Source organism: Chiloscyllium punctatum, chromosome 17 (assembly GCF_047496795.1).
Source record: "Chiloscyllium punctatum isolate Juve2018m chromosome 17, sChiPun1.3, whole genome shotgun sequence".
Classification (NCBI taxonomy): domain Eukaryota; kingdom Metazoa; phylum Chordata; class Chondrichthyes; order Orectolobiformes; family Hemiscylliidae; genus Chiloscyllium; species Chiloscyllium punctatum.
The window spans coordinates 67,930,927-67,949,258 of NC_092755.1; the positions used below are offsets into that span (position 1 = coordinate 67,930,927).

The following is an 18,332-nucleotide window of genomic DNA, read 5'->3' on the forward strand; positions in this document are numbered from 1 at the left end:
TTTATTTTTATTCCTTCACTTCTCTTAAGTCAACCTTAATTTTATGTATTTGCATATTGCTTTCCCAGCTACAAAGATTATACTTTCCTCCCTTATATCTGGCACAGGAAATTAACTCAGCACAGTCTCACAAAGGTATATGGCTGTAGAATACATACTGTACATTAGATGAGACAATGCAACAATGGTGAACAATCTATTTCTTCAAGAACAAATACATTAGTGATAAGACAATGCTGTTACAAAGCACAACATGATTACAAACCATTATTGGCATCACAAAGAAAATAATAATAAAGTGCTGATAATAATATGCTGAAAATTTCATGTTGCTCATCTTGGCCACATACATGAGCTTAACTTTGCTTTAGATCACGGCATTATAGCTAAAGTGTAGATCAACGTTGTAACATTTGCTAATTCTATTTAACATTATAGTGTATACTGTTAATATAGTTGCAAAAAGGTACTTGCAAGCTTCCTTCATCTCCGTCATTATCTCAATTGTTGTCAAAGAGCAGGCAAGGAAATATACAATGCACACATCTAGAGCTGGTAAATAGTGTTATAATATTTAATCTGCAACACACCTTGAAGGCAATATCAAAGCCATTTGCATTCACTTTGAAGTTATTTTAATATGATTTCCTGTCCAATGGGTCAAATAAGCTGCTTTTGGTAGTGCTCACTGAGAAAGAAGAAAGAGCATTTATTTATATCGTGACTTTCATGGATGCCTCAAATAATTTCACAGCCAAATACTTTTGAAATGTAGTCACTGTTATTACATAGGAAATGACAATTTAGACACAAACATCCGCAAATAGTAATGTGATAATGACCACATAACCTCTTTATTGCGTTGGTGATTGAGGAATAAATACCTGCTGGGACACTAGGGATCACAGTCAAGAGTGTGGTGCTGGAAAAGTACAGCCGGTCAGGCAGCATCCGAGCAGCAGGAGAATCAACGTTTCGGGAATAAGCCCTTCATCAGGAATGAGGCCTGTGGGCTAAGGGGGCCGGGAGAAGGTAGCTGAGTGTGCGATAGGTAGGTGAAGATGGGGGTGAAGGTGATAGGTCGGAGAGGAGGGTGGAGTGGATAGGTGGGAAGGAAGATGGACTGGTAGGACAGGTCCAAAGATCTGAGATAAGTTGGGGGATGGGGAAATGAGGAAACTGGTGAAATCCACTTGCGGAAGCCTACTTGCAGAACGCTTCAGAGACCATCTCTGGGACACATGCATGAAGTAACCCCACCGTCCTGTGGCTGAACACTTTAACTCCCCCTTCCAATCCCGAAGGACATGCAGGTCCAGGGCCTCTTCCATCATCAAACCCTTACCACCTTCCGCCTGGAGGAAGAACGCCTCATCTACTGCCTTGGGAACTTCCAACCACATGGAATCAATGTGGATTTCACCAGTTTCCTCACGTTCCCTTCCCCCACCATCCCAGATCCAACCTTCCAACTCAGCCCAGCCCTCTTACACTGCTCATCTTCCTATCCACCTATCCGCTCCACCCTCCTCTCCAACCTACCACTTTCATCCCCCACCTTCATCTACCTATTGCACTCTCAGCTACCTTCCCCCGGCCTCACTCCCCCTCACATTTACCTCCCAGCCCCCTTGACCCACAAACCTCATTCCTGATGAAGGGCTTATGCCTGAAATGTCAACTCTCCTGTTTCCAGGATGCTGACTGACTGGCTGTGCTTTTCCAGCACCACATTCTCAACTCTAATCTCCAGCATTTGCAGTCCTCACTTTCTGCAGTGGGATAACTCCCTGTTCTTCTTCAAAATAATGGTGTGGAATCAGTTATCCAAGTGCCACAGCAAAAGGGAACTTATCTCAATGATACATTCAAAAAGTAATACTTCTAACAATGCAGGAATCCCTCAGCTTTGATTCTCAGACTCACAAAGTACTTGAAGCGAGAGTGTTACCAACCAAACCATAGCTAGCACTGAAGAAGAAACAGCAGCCAGGATACAGGTAACCACTTGTGATCAATACCTTACTACCTATCCATGTCACCAGAGAAATGAGACTGTATTTAAAGTTTTAACTAAAATACAACATTGCCCCTCTCCAAAAATGCAAAGCACCTCAATACCTCACAACAGTATCAGCCAATTAAATATCTTTAAAATGTAGTCAGTATTGCAATATAGGAAACGTGGCAGCCAGTTTGTACATGGCAAGATTCCACAACCGCAACATTATGTTTTAGTTGTGAGAAAAAGGATACATGTTGCCTAGGACTCTGGAAAAAGCTCTTCTGCCCTTCTTTGAAAAACTATCCCATACTCATTGACTTCCAAGAGAGCACACAGCGTTAAACATTTTCTCTGAAAGAGTGTAACTCCAGGAGGACAGCACAGCACCCCTTCATAGTGCTGAACATTTACTCTCAACACTGCAATGGCAAGTCATACCTTCACGACTTAACAGAAAGTATCCGACTTTGTGCTGCTTGTCAGTGCCATCAAAGGGCTTGAGGAGTTTTCAAAAGAACAAAGGCAATATGGCACTTGGAGTTGGTTAAATATATTTCTCATGATCAAATATTACCCCATTCCTATCTTCTTACACAGACTTTGGCATGCAGTAGGTGAGGTGGAGGGGTAAGAAATCTGAAAAAAAAGTGTGCAAAAAGGAATAAAGTGTACTTTACTTTTAAAACTTCAAATCCTTTTGCATTTATGATATGTCTTGCAACAAGGATGTTTGCGAATGAGCATCACACTGATATCACATTTCTCCGCACATTGTTTTAAGCAGATGCTGACTCTTATATTCAAACAAAGAAGAATATTGCAGGAAGCATTCATATATGAACTCCACTGATGCAAAATATATCCTTGAACAGCAGTAACGCTGAATGTACTATTGTTATCTTGAAATAAGATAACAACAAATGAAGCACACAGACAGATTTTCCTCGAGCTGCAACAGCCATATAACTACTGATGGCCAGCAAACTGGTGGGAAGCAGTCAAGGGGGATCATCAAGCAGTTCTTTATCCTGAAGGTACTCAGAATGTGAGAGAAAGAGAGGTGGGGGGAGAAATGGTCCAAACTCCAAAAAAAGCATGTAGAATCTTCTCCTCTGCAGACAATGGGATGATATCAAGGAAGATTTCCAGGAGATGAAGAGCTAGCAAACCTTGTTCTTTCCCTCGGAGGCCTCCAAGCCAATCTTCCAATCCACGATCCATAGGATGACACATGCTCACGTTTGCTCTTCGAGAAGGTGCACAGAGAGAACTCTGTGCTCAGCAGCCTGAATGGAGAAGATGCCTCAGTAAAATCGTCTTAGTCTGACATCCTGAGGATCAGAAAATCCTTTAACTCCACTCTGTACGACAGACAGCCCACAGACAGCGCAGCCTCCGAGACATTCCTGTCCTCTATCTCAGGTCTCAGACAACAGCACGTGGGAGAGGCTGCACCAGCTGTTCTCTCTGGATGAGCTGACCATGGCCCTTGAGTCCTTAGGAAAGAATAAAACTCCCAGAGACAACGTCTTACCAGCCGAGTTGTATTCGCCTCTGTGAGTCCTGATTGGCCAGGACCTGCTGGAGGTGTACAACAGTGTGCTTCTGGCTGGTAGCATCTGTGAATCCATGAGGAAAGGTATCATCAGCCTCATCTCCAAGTGGAAGGGGGAGAGGGAGGAAATTAGAAATTGGTGACTAGCCTCACAGCTGAATGCAGGTTGCAAAATCCTGTCTAAGGTCACCACCAACCAGATCAGGTCTACTCTGGGCTCAGTGATCCCCCCCGACCAAACCTGTGCCGTACCAAACAGGACAATCTCTGAGAGCTTTGTGTTCCTCAGGGATATGATCACCTACATGCAGGACATGGGTGGATATCTGCCTCATCAGCCTGGACCAGGAGAAGGCCTTTAGCAGGATATTGCACACCTATATGTGGAATGTGTTCTCCAAAATGGAGTTTGAGGGGGGGAATCTGCAATTGGATCTCTACACCAACATGGTTAGTAAAGTATCAATCAATGGGTGGGAATCAGATTGCTTCCCAGTCAGATCTGGAGTCAGGCAGGGCTGAAGAATTCCTGAAGAAGGGCTCATGCCCGAAATGTCGATTCTCCTGCTCCTTGGATGCTGCCTGACCTGCTGCGCTTTTCCAGCAACACATTTTCAGCTCAGGCAGGGCTGCCCACTCTCCCCTGCCTTTTGTTTGTGCTATATAGAGCCTTTTGCCAAGTCCATCATGAAGGATGTGAGCCTGAGAGCAATGACCATTCCAGGCAGCGGGGGCTACCAGGTCAAAGCCTCCCTCTACATGGATGATGTCACTGTTTTCTGCTTGGATCCACTGTCAGTGTGCAAGCTCCTGAGCATCTGTGGCCAGTCTGAAGTGCCCTAGGGAGCCAAGGTAAATCGAGTCAAAATGGAGGTCATTTTCTTTGGGGACTGGGTCAACTTGTCCTTTTTCCCTTCACTGTCAGGAGAGATTACCTGAAGGTGCTGGGAATAAGGATCAGAGGTGCCGGGCATGCACAAAAATTTGAGAGGAGTGTATTGTCAAGGTGAGGAGGAAACTGGGCTTTTGGAAGCACCATTTAAACGCTCCATTGCAGGTAAAAACCTGGTCATCTGGGTGTGAGGTACTCTCAGTTGTTGAACAAGGTGCAGGTCTGGCCCATTCGCAGAAGCTGCACTGTTCCAGTCACCTGAGGTCAAAGATGGACTATGTCCACAGGAACACCAGGTACAAAGCTCTGATGCCCAATGCCTCCCTCACCTTGATGACCACCTTTGTGTGTAGCTGCATCAAGCTGTGCATAGATCCTAGGAACACAAACATCAAGTGTCACTTTGTACTAACTGTCCCCAACGTGGCAAAGGATTGGACTGCCCTCAGTACCACAGAATGCTCCAGGTCGTTGGACATCCTTCATCGAGAAATTTCCAAATAGAAACACCTTTGACCACAAGTCCATCGGGCGGTGGTCAGATCTAGAGTCCTTGAAACATTGTGGGAGAAGGAAACAATGCCTCTTGTCAGGTTGTTGCACAAGCATACTGTCAAAGTGATTTGCCTGAATGCCACATCACCAGAACTTTCCAACAAGCACAAAGACATCACTTGTCTGGTGATGAGAAGGGGACAACCCAAAATCTTTCACTACACCCGGACTTTCTGCACCACCATGGAGAAGTGAGGGATATGAACAGGGGAGAGGGGTGGTGTTGGTATGGATAGGCTGTCACACACATCTCCTTCTGGAATGTACATTTGTGAAGTGGGTCTGGAGAGAGCAGCAGTGTTTTTTGTCGACGTTCATCCCGAGTAGCTCCATGATGCAGGACTCTGCACTCCACTGTCTGTTACTTGGGACACACACCAAGAGGACCATCAACTCAGTTAAAGCCACTGTCTTTGGTCTGCCCAAATTTTGTTGACCTTCCAGTCCAAACAGTTGACCTTGAACAAGTGTTTCAGACCGGCATCACGAGGTCAGAAGTGGGACGTTTGTTCGGGACTGCACAATATTCAGCACTATTCGCTGTTCCTCAGACAATCAAGCAGTCTGTGTCCATATGCAGCAAGACCTTGACATTTAAACAGAACTCACCTATCTCCACTGTACCTGTCCACCATCTACAAGGCATAACTTAGGAGTGTAATAATACCATCAGTTCTGAAGAAGGGTCACTGGAGCCGAAACGTTAACACTGCTTCCTCTCCACATTTGCTTCAAGACATGCTGAGTTTTTAAAGCAATTTCTGTTTTTGTTTATGTGTGATAATACACTCTGCTTGCCTGGATAAGTCTATTCCGCCAGAAAAGAAACTCGACATAATGTAAGATAACACAGCCCACTTGATTACCACCACACCCACAAACAGTGGCAACAGTGTGTGTTACCTACAAGATGTACTGCAGCAACACACCAAGCATCCTCCAAAACTGTAAACTCAACAACTCAGAAGGACAAGGGCAGCAAATGCATGGGCACGCTGCTACCTGGAAACCATACTCAGCGTCCTGTTTGGAACTAGATTGCCATTCCGTCATTGTCGCTGGTTCAAAGTCCTGGCACTCCCTTCCCAACCGCACCGCAGATGTGTCTATATTTCAAAATGTACAAAGGTTTAAGCAGCAGAGTCTGGGCAGTAAATGCTGGACAATCCAGTGATACTGACATCCTAGCAGTGCCCCCAGTGGGCTTTATTAGCCCTACATTTGGTTAACTCCCATTTTGATCCTCAGTGCTTCAAGGTATATGATTAAAATTATTACAATCTTACTGAGGCACCTTAAGAGTGGAACATCCTGTAGTCAAACGATTTCACTACAAGGTCTGTGATATTTAAATTGAAATATTTTGTAATGTATTACTTTTTAACAAATTTGATGAACAAAGTATATTTTTGGATAAAGAAGAATTAGGATCCAATGTGCATTCATACAGAAAACACAAAGGTGAGGAAGAGGTGTCGCTGGTTCACAATGAAAGCTTTTCAGCAGTTTTCAGCTGGCTTGCAGCATTGGACTGACCCAAATCAAAGCAGGATTTATACACTTAATGGTACAGTCCCAGGCAGTGTTGCTGAACAAAGAGACCTTGGAATGCAAGTTCATAGTTCCTTGAAAGTAGAGTCACAGGGTAGACAGGATAGTGAAGAAGGCTTTTGGTATGCTTTTCTTTACTGCTCAGAACACTGAATACAGGAGTTGGGAGGTCATGTGGTGGCTGTACAGGACATTGGTTAGGCCACTTTTGGAATATTACATGTAATTCTGGTCTCCTTCCTAACGGAAAGATGTTATGAAACTTGAAAGAGTTCAGAAAAGACTTACAAGAACATTGCCAGGGTTGGAGGATTTGAGGGACCAGTTGAACAGGCTGGGGCTGTTTTCCCTAGAGTGATCTTATTGAGGTTTATAAAATCAAGAGGAACATGGATAGGATAAATAGACAAAGTCTTTCCCCTGGGGTGGGGGAGTCCAGAACTAGAGGGCATAGGTTTAGGGTGAGAGGGGAAATATATCAAAGAAACCTAAGGGGTAACTTTTTTTACACAGAGGGCGGTGGGTGTTTGGTATGAACTGCCAAAGTGGCAGAGGCTGGTACAATTACAGCATTTAAAAGGCATCTGGGTGGGTATATGAATAGGGTTTAGGGGTATATGGACAAGTGCTGGCAAATGGGACTAGATTGGGTTAGGACATCTGGTTGGCATGGATGGTTGTATCGAAGGGTCTGTTTCAGTGCTGCACGTCTCTGTGACTCTATGATATTGGGTAAAGTGCACGGAGTAGGGAAGCAGGAATGGGACAGCCTTGTCCGAAGCACTCTGACAAGTCGCTTCAACGCAAATGTGTCCCCAGGGTCCACCTTAATGCTTGCTCCCATGCAGTCAGTAACCTGCCTGGATACTCCTCCGCGCTTCAGTGTGAGATCTCATCTCAGTCTGCGAGAGTAAGTGTCATGCAGTCTCAGTGAAATCTCCAGCTCCAGCTTGAAGGTTTCTCCTCTGCACTCGGCGGCAGCACCAGCAGCGGCCGCACTGTTTCTCTCTCCGAGCCCCTGGGGCTCCCTGCGGGCCGAAACTGCGATCAGCTGCGGGGGGGGGGGGGCGAGCCGCACACAGACCCGAGGCCCCTCTCTGGACCCGGTTACCAATCCACCCCGGGGGAATCCTTTTGCATCTCGGTGATTCCAGAACAAAGCTGTGCTAGGAGAGGTCAAAGTGAAGTTCTTGCAAGTAATTATACTAAATGCTGAAAACAAAATTACTTACGCTGTCGATCCTACCCCTTGTGCAGTGTTTTGTAAATCCAGCACTGCCCAATGCCTAGCCAGTGGATTTCTTTCCTCAGCAATAGCTGTTCGTTCTGTGTTTTCGGGCTCCTTACAGATGAGGAGATTGGCACTTACCCAGGGTGTTATCAGGCTTTGCTGGCGCTACAAAAGACTGGTTCGAACCAGCTGCCTGGGCACAATGTTATTTATGTGACTACATGAGTGAAAGCATTGCTGACTCCACTTCTGGCTCTGAAAAGCCCAATCTTCCCTGGCATGCATCGGCTTTGCAAACCCGCTCCAACTTAATACAAAGAGTGGAAATAGATGTACCCCCTTTCATTGAGAATGGTACTCAAAATATGAGGGATCTAATGAGAATAGCTCTGCTCCCATTGTCAGAAAAGGACACAGATTCAAGGTTACTGGCACAATTAAAAAGTCACATGAGGAAAAATGCTTTTGTTTACAATGGAAAGTTGTTAGCATCTGGAATGCACTTCCGGAAAGGGTGGTGGGAGCAGGGAGCAACTTCAATGGATGCTCTCAAACAGACTGAAGCATATGAAGGGGAAATAATTACAGGATTACAAGGAGGAAAGATAAGTTGGACGAATTGAACTGCTCTGGCACAGAACTGCACAGGCTCAGTGGAACAAAAGCTGTCAATTCGTGCAATAAAACACTGATATTTATTTATTCGAGATTGTTTGGTAATTTTGTGTTGTTTCATATCTTCGATGTTAGCCTCATCATTGTTTAGTGTGATCCTTCAATACAGTTGTTTGTCTCTTTTTCTGCGCTGTATATTATTTATCTTACTAAGTTCACAGTTTTTGAAGTATTGGTTGTAAGCTTTTCTAATCCTTTACAATCCTTTTTTTCAGTATTTCTTGTGGAACTTGCCTTGAGGTAAGCCTGCAGATGCAGGAGGTGGTAAAGATCCTAAATTGCATAGCATCGAAAGCAAAGAAACAAGCAGTTTTGCCAATTGGTTTGTGTCAGGGTTCATGATCTAGTGGAACCTCCTCCTACCTTACCTCATCTAACTCTACTTGCATATCATTCTATTCTTTTTATCCTCCTTAGGTGAAAAAAGAATTCTCTTGAAATCTGCATTGGATTTATTAGTAACTATCTCATATTTATGTCCCGTGCATTTGAATTCACTCACAGGTGGAAATGTTTTCTCTATGACTATCAAACACCTTCATTATTTTAAATACCTTGTTTAGATCATTCCTAAGTCTTTTATTTTATAGAAAAGTGTCTCAACCTATTTAGTCTTTCCCAATAGTTGTCATCTCCCCATTTTAATACCACCTTTATAAGCCCTCACAAATGCTACTCTATCAATAGACGATAGGTGCAGGAGTAGGCCATTCTGCCCTTCGAGCCTGCACCACCATTCAATATGATCATGGCTGATCATCCTTAATCAGTATCTTGTTCCTGCCTTATCTCCATAACCCTTGATCCCACTATCCTTGAGAGCTCTATCCAACTCTTTCTTAAATGAATCCAGAGACTGGGCCTCCACTGCCCTCTGGGGCAGAGCATTCCACACAGCCACCATTCTCTGGGTGAAGATGTTTCTCCTCATCTCTGTCTTAAATGGTCTACCCCGTATTTTTAAGCTGTATCCTCTGGTTTGGCACTCACCCATCAGCGGAAACATGTTTCCTGCCTCCAGAGTATCCAATCCTTTAATAATCTTATATGTCTCAATCAGATCCCCTCTCAGTCTTCTAAACTCAAGGGTATACAAACCCAGTCGCTCCAGTCTTTCAGAGTAACGTAGTCCCGCCATTCCAGGAATTGACCTTGTGAACCTACGCTGCACTCCCTCAATAGCCAGAATGTCTTTCCTCAAATTTGGAGACCAGAACTGCACACGGTACTTGAGGTGTGGTCTCACCAGGGCCCTGTACAGCTGCAGAAGAACATATTTGCTTCTATACTCAATCCCTCTTGTTATGAAGGCCAGCATACTATTAGCCTTCTTCACTACCTGCTGTACCTGCATACTTACCTTCATTGACTGGTGTACAAGAACACTCAGATCTCTTTGTACTGCCCCTTTACCTAAATTGATTCCATTTAGGTAGTAATTTGAACTATCATTTTGAACTATGAACACCTGAACTGCATTCCATAACCAAATTTCCATGCACATTTAATACAGCTTCCTTGCTTTTTAATTTTTGTTCATCTGGAAATTAATCAGTGTTTTGTTAGCATTTTTATAATCTAGTTAACGTGTATTCCTATTATCAGTGACTTATGAATATACCTTTGCTCCTTTACTCTATTTAAACTCTCACTTTTCAAGGAGGTGTGGCTTTCTTTTTCCTCTAGCCTCAATGCATTACCTCACACTTATATAAACTTAAAGTAATTTGATTTTTATGTGTCCAGCTGCATCTCTTTTTTTCTCACAGCCTTTCTTGGTGTTAACTATTTCCTTGATTTGGTGAAATAGTTCCCCTAAATAAATTAGAATTGCAGTTCTGGATGTAGGTTTGCTTGCTAAGCTGGAAGGTTTATTTTTGGACATTTCATTGTCATACTCAGTAGCACCATCAGCAAACCTCCAAATGATGCACTGGTGGCATGGCCCACTTTCTATTTATGTGTTGAGGGTTCCTTGGGTGAGTGATGTCATTTCCTGTTCTTTTTGAATCTGTATCAGTATCTTCACAGATGATATCTACACTATCACTAGTATCCTTACATATAAATGACGAAGGACACCACTTCAAATGGGACAACACATCCATCCTAGGACAAGCCAAACACACACGAGAATTCCTAGAAGCATGGCATTCCAACCGGAACTCTATCAACAAACACATTTATTTGGATTCCATTTACCACCCCCTGAGAAAAAGAACGGGAAATGACATCACCACAGGAAATGATGTCACCCACCAAAGGAAACTAAACACATAAATAGAAAGCGGGCCATGCCACTAGTGCATCATCCGGAGGCTCACTGATGATGTTACTGAGTACGGTGACAAAATATCTGAAAACGAACCTTCCAGCTCAGCGAGTAAACCTACGTCCAGAAGCTCAACCTGAGCTACAAATCTTCTCAAAACACATTGGATTTGCAGTCTTAGGAAAATGGAGAAAGTGAGGACTGCAGATGCTGGAGATTTCAGAGTTGAGAGTGTGGTGCTGGAGAAGCACTGCAGGTCAGGCAGCATCTGAGGAGCAGGAGAATCGATGGTTCGGGCAAAAGCCCTTCATCAGGAATGAGGCCTTATGCAACTTTGTATCATAAATTAATGAATCATCTCAATGGAGTTGATCTGACAAAAGGAGATAAAGTCCAAAGAGGCATGGGTCTATGAGGCTGTAGTTTTTGTTAAAAGCATTTAGGAATTTTTAAAATATCAACAATGACCCTGGAGTTATACTTGAGATTTTGTGTGTACCTATACAAATACAAACATTTGTAAGGTATCACAAACATTTTGTTTTCCAATGCGGGATACCAATTTTGTATCAGATTACAATTCTCGTCTCCCTGCTATAGGAAAGATGTGAAACTTGAAAGACTGCAGAAAAGATTTGCAAGGATGCTGCCGGAGTTAGAGAGTTTGAGCGAGAGAGAGAGGCTGGGGCTATTTATCCTGGAGTGTCAGAGGTTGAGGGGTGATCTTATAGAGGATTATAAAATTATAATGGGCATAGATAGAGTGAATAGACAAGGTCTTTTTCCGAGGGTAGGATAATCCAAAACTAGAGAGCATAGGTTAAAAGTGAGAGTGGAAAGATATAAAAGGGACCTAAGGGACAAATTTCTCATGCAGAAGGTAGTGCATGTGTGAAATGAGCTGCCAAATAAAGTGGTGGAGGCTAGTACAATCACAACATTTGAAAGACATCTGGATGAGGATATGAATAGGATGAGTTTAGAGGGATATGGGCCAAATGCTGGCAAATGGGACTAGGATATCTGGTCAGCATGCACATGTTGGACCAAAGGGTTTTTTCTGTGCTGTACAATTCTATGACTCTGTTATATGGATATAACCAACAGGCTGCTTTGTCAATGTGCACATTCAGAAAATTATCCCTTGTGTGGCGTTCACCTATTTGCCAAACACTGGGAATTTGCATTAGTCAAACACTAGAAGAAAAGAACTCCTCTTTTATCTTAGATTTTCATTTTATTTCTAGATGCTGCCTCACAGCGCCAGAGACCCGGGTTCAATTCCTGCCTCAGACAACTGTCTGTGTGGAGTTTGCACATTCTCCCCGTGTCTGCGTGGGTTTCCTCCAGGCACTCTGGTTTCCTCCCACAGTCCAAAAATGTGCAGGTTAGGTGAATTGGCCATGTTAAATTGCCCGTAGTGTGAGGTGAAGGGGTAAATGTAGGGAATGGGTCTGGGTGGGTTGCTCTTCAGCGGGTCAGTGTGGAGTTGTTGGGCCGAAGGACCTGTTTCCACACTGTAGGGAATCTAATCTAATCTAATCTAATAAATTTGACATTGTCATAGACATAGAGACGTACAGCACGGAAACAAACCCTTTGATCCAACTCGTCCATGCCGACCAGATATCCTAACCTAATCTAGTCCCATTTGCCAGCACTTGGCCCATATCTCTCTAAACTCTTCCTATTCATATACCAATCCAGAAGTCTTTTAAATGCTATCATTGTGCCAGCCTCAACCACTTTTTCTGGCAGCTCATTCCATATACGTTCAACACTCTGTTTGAAAATGTTGCCCCTTAGGTCCCTGTTAAATATTCCCCCTCACCCTAAACCTATGCCCTCTAGTTCTGGACTCCCCCACCCCAATGAAAAGATCTTGTCTCTTTACCCTATCCATGCCCCACATGATTTTATAAACCTCTAGAAGTTCACCCCTCAGCCTCCGACACTCCAGGGAAAACAGCCCCAGCCTTTTCAGCCTCTCCCTATAGCTCAAATCCTCCAACCCTGGCAACATCCTTGTAAGTCTTTTCTAAACCCTTTCAAGTTTTATGCATCATCTTTTGTTAGATTAGACAGCCTGCAAAGTTATTTTGCATAATGTTTAACCTGTAAATGTCTTGGCATCAGTTTATTTGAAACATTACAATTGAAATAAAAAATAGAGTCCATCAAACAGTCCCTTATATTAAGTTGTACACTTTAGTGCAATACTTGGAGTTGTTGCAATGCCTATGCTGTCATGCTGAGCTTCTATTAGCTAATTTATTCTTGTGTGGTTATTAACCTATATTTGGCTAAATGCTCAGTAAAGACAATGAAAGTCATTTTTTCTGCAACCACATTATTTGTTGAACAGTATTAAATTGTATTCTAATTTGATGGCATGTCCATTCAAAGCAATAATTTGATTCAACAATAATTGATACTAACATGGCATTGAATTAAGTGCCAAATTGTTTTCCAGTTCCCAGTTTATGTTCAGCATTTATAGGGACATAATCAGTAGAGGTGATGAAAAGGGCAAGTAAACTCAAAGGTCCTGAAGAAAAATAACTCACAACAGTTAATACCATTTTAAAATTTCATTACTAGTGCAGTTGACAAAGACCTGAGAGTCCTACCTTTGGTTCTTTGGAAGGCATACAGCAAATCAATGGCATCCAAAAGGGTCACTAAAGCATTTCTCCTTTTGCTAACTTACAAGTAAATATTTCTCAGACTTTATATTCTGGAAATATTTTTTCTTTATTGTGTCCAAATAATAGATATTAATAAAGTGGAAGATCCCAACTGCTATTGAAACTGGAAGTCAAGGGTAGATACTAATGTAAAGCCCTCTACCTTCAGAAATAGTTCAGTTGGTTACTATTTCTCCCTCAGTACTGAACACAAATAAGAGAAGGTTGCATAATACATGTCCTTGACTATTTGAAAACAAGTCAGGATCAACTTAATGCAACATCTACTGTAAAGAAAGTTTTGCAAAACATAAAATTCACAAATAAGCCTTGCTAAAACTTTGCTAAGATTTCCTCTGGCATTTGCTGACAAAATTTGTTGTATAATGGAATACTAAGCCAGAGATTCTAGTTCATCGGCGACTGACTAACCACGGACATCTACTTCTAACCCAGCAACTCCCACAGCTACCTGGACTACCTACACCTCCTCCCAACCTGCCTCCTGTAAAAGTGCCATCCTTTATTCCCAACTCCCCCTCCTCCACCTCATCTGTCCCAGGATGACCCAATTCCACCATAGAAAATCCTAGGGGGCTTCCTTCTTCAAAGATCGCAATTTCCCCTCCCGCATGATTGTCAATGCCCTCCAGTGCACCTCCTCCACTTCGCGCACCTCCGCCCTTAAACCCCAGCCCTCCCAATAAAACAAGGACTGAACCCCCCCTGGTTTGCATCGCATCATCCTCCCTCACTTCCGCCACCTACAAACAGATCCCACCACTAGGGATATATTTCCCTCCCCACCTCCATCAGCGTTTCGGAGAGACCATTCCCTCCGTGAGGCCCTTGTCAGAACAAGACCCACCACCAGCCCACACCCCACTCCCAGCACCTTCCCCTGCCACCATAAGAATTGCAAAACCTGTGCCCACACCTCCCCCCCTCATCTCCGTCCAAGGTCCCAAAGGATTCATTGACATCCGACAGAAATTTACTTCCACAAATGTCATCTACTGTATCCATTGCACTTGATGTGGTCTCCTCTACATCGGGGAGACAGATTGCCAACTTGCAGTATGTTTCAGAGAACATCACTGGGACACTCGTACCAACCAACCTTACCTGCTCGTGATTGAAGACTTCAACACCCCCTCCCACTCCACCAAGGACATGCTGGTCCTGGGCCTCCTCCATCACCAAACCCTAACCATCCGATGCCTTGGGACCCTGCAACCACACAGGATTAATGTGGATTTCACCAGTTTCCTCATTTCCCCTCTCCCCACCTTATCCCAATCCAAGCCTCCAACTTGGCACTGCCATCTTGACCTGTCCATCTTCTTTCCCATCTATCCACTCCACCCTCCTCTCCGACCTATCACCTTCTCCCCCACTTCATCTACCTATTGCATTCTCAGCTACCTTCCCCTCAGCCCCACCCCGCCTCCCATACATCCCTCAGCCCCCTGACCCACAAGCCTCACTCCTGATGAAGGGCTTATGTCCAAAACGTCATTTCTCCCAACCCTCGGATGCTGCCTACCTGCTGTGCTTTTCTAGCACCACATTCTCGACTCTGATCTCCAGCCTATGTAGTCCTCACTTTCTCCCATTGGCAGTATTTGTAGACCATCCACCAGTAAAGTTGCTGCCAAACAGATTGTTCTTGAAATTGTAACATATTAATGCAAGGGTTTTGTATGGCTTTTTTTCAAACTGTGGAATGTACCAGATAGTCTGTGTTCTTCTTTGTTCATCTAAGTGTCTTTTTTCCAAAAGGCTACAAAATTGTGTAAACGTTTTATACTCTCTAATGTCACTTAAATTGTTGTAGCATTTTTAAAACCTTATGTACAAGGATGCAGGACATAGATACAAACAAGTAACTACTGTATTTTATTCCCTACTCATATGGAAATGTAAAGAGTACTCCCCTCTCGTTATCTCTGTTGCCAAGCTATGATTTGAGATTTCTAGTCCTGAAAAATGTTGTTTTAGTGTTGCAATAGCACTGTAGGAGGGAGGGAGGGGAGAGGACACAAGCTGTCTTTCATTTCTTGAGCATACAATCCAGAATGACATTTCAGAGCAGTACTGAGGAAGCATTGCCAGCTGTAGAAGACATGCTAAACCACAGTCTTAGGCTATGGGGAGATGTAGCAAAGTGGAAATGTTACTAGATTAGTAATCAAGTATCTGAGGCTACTGTTTTAGGGACATGGGTTTGAATCTCATAATGGCTAGTCGTGAATCTAGAATTCAAGAACACACTGGAATAAACAGCTAACCAAATAGTGATCATATAACCAGTGTCTTAAAATCCTACTCATTCACCAATGACTTTCAGGAAAGGAAATCTGTCACATTTACCTTGCCTAGGCCACATGTAGTGGCACAGCTGTGCAATAGTTAGCAAGTTAGTAAGTTTGCAGATGACACCAAAATTGGAGGTGTAGTGGACAGCGAAGAGGGTTACCTCAGATTACAACAGGATCTGGACCAATGGGCAATTGGGCTGAGAAGTGGCAGATGGAGTTTAATTCAGATAAATGTGAGGTGCTGCATTTTGGGAAAGCAAATCTTAGCAGGACTTATACACTTAATGGTAAGGTCCTAGGGAGTGTTGCTGAACAAAGAGACCTTGCAGTGCAGGTTCATAGCTCCTTGAAAGTGGAATCGCAGGTAGATAAGATAGTGAAGAAGGCGTTTGGTATGCTTTCCTTTATTGGTCATAGTATTGAGTATAGGAATTGGGAGGTCATATTGCAGCTGTACAGGACATTGGTCAGGCCACTGTTGGAATATTGCGTGCAGTTCTGGTCTCCTTCCTATCGGAAAGATGTTGTGAAACTTGAAAGGGTTCAGAAAAGATTTACAAGGATGTTGCCGGGGTTGGAGGATCTGAGCTACACGGAGAGGCTGAACAGGCTGGGGCTGTCTTCCCTGGAGGGTCGCAGGCTGAGGGGTGACCTTATAGAGGTTTACAAAATTATGAGGGCTATGGATAGGATAAATAGACAAAGTCTTTTCCCTGGGATTGGGGAGTCCAGAACCAGAGGGCATAGGTTTAGGGTGAGAGGGGAAAGATATAAAAGAGATCTAAGGGGCAACTTTTTCATGCAGAGGGTGGTATGTGTATGGAATGAGCTGCCAGAGGATGTGGTGGAGGCTGGTACAATTGCCACATTTAAGAGGCATTTGGATGGGCATATGAATAGGAAGTGTTTGGAGGGATATGGGCCAGGTGCTGGCAGGTGGGACTAGATTGGGTTGGGATATCCGGTTAGCATGGAAGGGTTGGACCGAAGGGTCTGTTTCCGTGCTGTACTTCTCTATGACTCTATTTGCAAGTTAGGTGAATTGGCCATACTAAATTGCCTATAGTGTTAATGGATGTGTAGGTTAAAAGCATTAGTCAGGGGTAAGTATAGGGTAGAGGAATGGGCCTGTGTGGGTTACTCTTCGGAGGGTCAGTGTGGACTTGTTGGGCCAAAGGGCTTGTTTCCATACTGTAGAGATTCTATAACAAGGTAATGTGGTTGACTCTTAACTGCATTCTGAATAATTAAACCCACAACCTAAGAATCAATTTTAAAATTCAGGTGAATATAAAGTATCCCAACTTGGACTGCAGACACCAACATCTCAGGGCACGGTCCATGTGCAGCAACTGCCCACAAACCCGCCCTCTGACAAGTCTAACCTCCTTGGTGTTTAATGCAGACACAATGCAAAGCAGTTCTTTATGGTTGTCAGCAATGATCAATCAAAGGCATGGACATGTTGTGTTGGCTCCAGCATTAAACAGATACACCCACATTACAGGCAAAAGAGGTAGGTAAAAATGGACACTTAGCTGATTTCAAGTAGAGTTCTGCCCACGATATAACATACTTTGAAGTTACAATGATTTTGGAGATTCTTGCTTGCCAGTAAGATCCAGCAGATTCTTCCAGACACTTGATCCAAGACTTTAACCTGCACTGCCAAGCTTCTTGTACTGACATAGTTAAAAGTCACACAACACCAGGTTATAGTCCAACAGGTTTATTAGGAAGCACTAGCTTCCAAATATAGAGAATATTATGAATATCAACGATTCAACTTGTTCTCTGAAAGTAAAGATAGTATACACCTGAAGAGTATCATCAACTGTACATAGAATCCCTACAATGTGGGAACAGGCCATTTGGCTCTACAAGTCCACACTGACCCTGAGAAGAGTAACATGTACCAAAGATTTCTATGAATAAAGTATATTTTTGATATAGTTAAAAAAAAACAGATTGGATCAGAACATGGGGTAAGATCAAGTTCAATGGGTGGCATGGTCGCTCAGTGGTTAGCACTGCTGCCTCACAGCACCATGGACCCAGGTTTGCTTTCAGCCTTAGGCAACTGTCTGTATGAAGTTTGCACATTCTCCCTGTGTCTGCATGGGTTTTCTTCGGGAGGTCCAGTTTCCTTCCACAGTCCAAAAACATACAGGTTAGGTGAATTGGCCATGCTAAATTGCTCAGTGTTCAGGGATATGTAGGTTAGGTGCATTAATCAGGGGAAATGGAGAATAATATGATAGGGGAATGGGTGTGGGTGGGTTACTCTTCAGAGGGTCATTGTGGGCTTGTTGGATCAAATGGTCTGTTTCCACACTGTAGAGATTCCATGAACCTGCAAGGTCTCTTTGTTCAGCAATACTCCCAAGGACCTTACCATTAGGTGTTTAATTCCTGCTAAGATTTGCTTTCCCAAAATGCAGCATCTCACATTTATCTAAATTAAACTCCATCTGCCACTTCTCAGCCCATAGGCCCACCTGATCAAGATCCTGTTATAATCTGAGGTAACCTTCTTCGCTGTCCACTACACCTCCAACTTTGGTGTCATCTGCAAACTTACTAACTGT

General features: G+C 43.5%; 1 protein-coding gene and 1 long non-coding RNA gene across 7 annotated transcripts in view; one reads left to right on the forward strand and one right to left on the reverse strand.

Annotated features, from left to right (window-relative positions):
• sdsl (serine dehydratase-like) overlaps nucleotides 1-8,268 on the reverse strand; it is a 43,345-nt gene extending 35,077 nt beyond the window's left edge. Inside the window, exons 1-2 of one of the 6 annotated variants that reach the window (XM_072587347.1) lie at nucleotides 7,805-8,268; nucleotides 591-688 (exon numbers count right to left, since the gene is read on the reverse strand). The gene's annotated coding sequence lies outside the window, so the exon portion shown is untranslated. Of the gene's footprint in view, nucleotides 1-590; nucleotides 689-5,616; nucleotides 5,703-7,790 lie in introns of those variants that run through there. The other 5 variants (XM_072587348.1, XM_072587350.1, XM_072587349.1 and 2 more) reach the window with 5 other exon arrangements.
• A 405-nt stretch (nucleotides 8,269-8,673) lies between these two features.
• LOC140487920 (uncharacterized) overlaps nucleotides 8,674-18,332 on the forward strand; it is a 33,715-nt gene continuing 24,056 nt past the window's right edge. Inside the window, exon 1 of the long non-coding RNA XR_011962970.1 lies at nucleotides 8,674-8,704. This is a non-coding gene — a long non-coding RNA (uncharacterized lncRNA). The remainder of the gene's footprint in view (nucleotides 8,705-18,332) is intronic.